We start from the raw sequence: 2,500 nt of genomic DNA, 5'->3' as shown, positions 1-2,500 counted from the left end.
ATATATTGAACTTGGAATCGTATAGGAAGTTCATACGGAACGATAAATGGAAGAAAAGATAAATAAAATGCAAAGATGAAAGGATAAAGGCTGAGATAGAGAACGAACGAAGAGAAGGGAAGAGAAGAGAGGAGAAGAGAGAACATATGAGAAGAGAAGAAAGGAGACGAGAGAATAGAAGAGGAGGAGAAGAGAAAATATAATAGAAGAGAAGAGAGAGAGAGAAGAAAAAAAAAAACAAAGATAAAACAGAGAAAAAATACACTAAAACAAATTACAGCGAAAAAAAAGGATCAGAAAACGAACGGAGAAGAAAAAAAGGAAACAGGCGAATAAACAGAAGACAAAAGGAGAGAAAGAGAGAAGGAGAGAAGACAGAGCGGCGTCGGAGCCCAGTGGGGAGCCCTGTCCTCAACAGCGCTGTCACTTCAGCCTCGGGTATCGACCGGAAACGCTTCGAGTAACAGCTTCGAGGAGGAGGTATTTGTAAGGGGCGCCATTTGTTGTTGGAATTTATTGGTATTGTATTTTGGATTTAGAGGTGAATTAGATGGGGTGGGTTTTTAGCTCTGTGAGGGAGGTTGGGGGAGGGAGAGGTGGGTGGGGAGGAGGTGGAAGTGGACGAGGAGAGGCAGGGAGTGGAAGATGATGGGTGGATAGGGAGTGGAGCGGAGAGGGAGAGGAGGTGGATAGAAAATGGTGGACAGAGTAGGAGGAGGAGGAGGAGAAGGGGCAAGGAAGGAAGGAAGACAATATAGAAATAAAACATAAGGGATAGGCAGAGGAAGAGGAAATAAGCAAGACGAAGAAGATAACCAGAAAACAAACAAACAGAAGAAGGATAGAAGGTGGGCAAAGGCAAGTGGGCAATGGAAGCGGTCTTAGAAGCGATGGGCAGACGGGGTGGGTTAGGGCAGGGGCAGTGGGGGCACAGCACAGCAGGAGGCGCAGCAGGGGGTCGCGAGGGTCCGGTAAAGGTGCGAAATACCTGCGGGGTGTCCCTGCCGCCGTGGCCCAGCTGGCTTCTTAAGTTCGCGACGGAGTTTGTCTCGTGAATTATTCGAGACGAGTCCAGTGTATAGCTCGGGTCTTCTCGTTTTAATCTGAGATCGAAAAAAGGGACAAAAATCTCGAAAAAAAGCATCTTGAGACCGAAGATAATTAACCAGAAGAGAGAGAAAAAAAGTCAAAATCACCAACGTATATCTACCAAAAGGAACAGAAAGACCCAAGTCACAAAGAACTTCTCTCAGCCTCCCATTCGCTAAATTTGAACACCCACCAAAACACACACACAAACACACACACACACTCACAGCACCAAAATGTCTGAGAATTTTAATCGTTCAACATTAGTCTGTGGATTACCCTGTCCCGCTCACAGCCATTCCTCCTCCCTTGGAAAAGTTAAAACTGATCGCCATGCTAACTTAAGTACGAAGGACGGATGGGGCTGCATGACGAGTGTTTTTGATCTGCATGATTTATCCTTTTGATAAGCGTGGCGTTTTCTTTTTTTCTTTTTTTTTTTATATATGGAGATTAATTATGTTGATGTGTTTGGCGGGGTTCTTTATATTTATCTCTCTATCCTTCTATCTATCTATATATTTAGCGATTCTTCTTAGAGATTTTTGTTATTTTTCGGTGCATGTTGGTCTTGATTTTTTTTTCTTTAATGACAGTTTTTTTTTTTTTTATTTGCATGATGTGGTTTTAGAGCGGGATAGAGTTTATTTTTTCTTATCGTTCCTCCAGATATGCATGACCGTGACTCCGATCTGTTTATCAGTGTTTAAGATGCGCACGATGTAGTTTAAGAGCTGCATGGCTTACTTTTAGATCTGTATGTTGATTTTCTCTCTTAATGCGCCTTCTAGGGTTTCAAATTTGCATGAAGGGGTTTCGGATCAATAGAATGGAGGTTTAGAACTGTTTTTTAAGGTTTTAAAATTTTTAGAAATGAGATCTGAATCCTATGGCTGTAGTTTTAAGGTATTTCAAACTCAAATGACGGTATTTCGACCTTGCATGACGGGTTTTCGGGCCAGCATAAGGTTTTATAAATTTGCATGACTGTATTAAACCTGCATGACGAATTTAAGACCTGCATTCTCCACGGTCAAGAAACTGGAGATTTGATGAAGACGTTAGCGTGTGGGTTGGTGGTGGTATGTGGGGTTATGTTGGGGTAGGGGTGGTATGTGGGGGATATGTTGGGGTAGGGGTGGTATGTGGGGGATATGTTGGGGTAGGGGGGGTATGTGGGGGATATGTTGGGGTGGGAGAGGAATGTGGGAATGGATATTAGGATTGGGGAGGTATGTTAGCGTATGTTGAAATGGGGGCGCTATGTTGGGCGGCTGTATGGACGGGTATGTTAAGATAGGGGCAGTATATGTGGCGGTATGTTAGGGTGGGAGCTGTATGTATGTTGGGGTGAGCGGTATGTGGAGGCAGGGGTTAGGGTGTCGTGATCGTCTTCGATTATGCGCGATTG

Source organism: Penaeus vannamei, chromosome 8 (genome assembly GCF_042767895.1).
Source record: "Penaeus vannamei isolate JL-2024 chromosome 8, ASM4276789v1, whole genome shotgun sequence".
NCBI lineage: Eukaryota > Metazoa > Arthropoda > Malacostraca > Decapoda > Penaeidae > Penaeus > Penaeus vannamei.
This window is presented reverse-complemented; position numbering follows the sequence as displayed.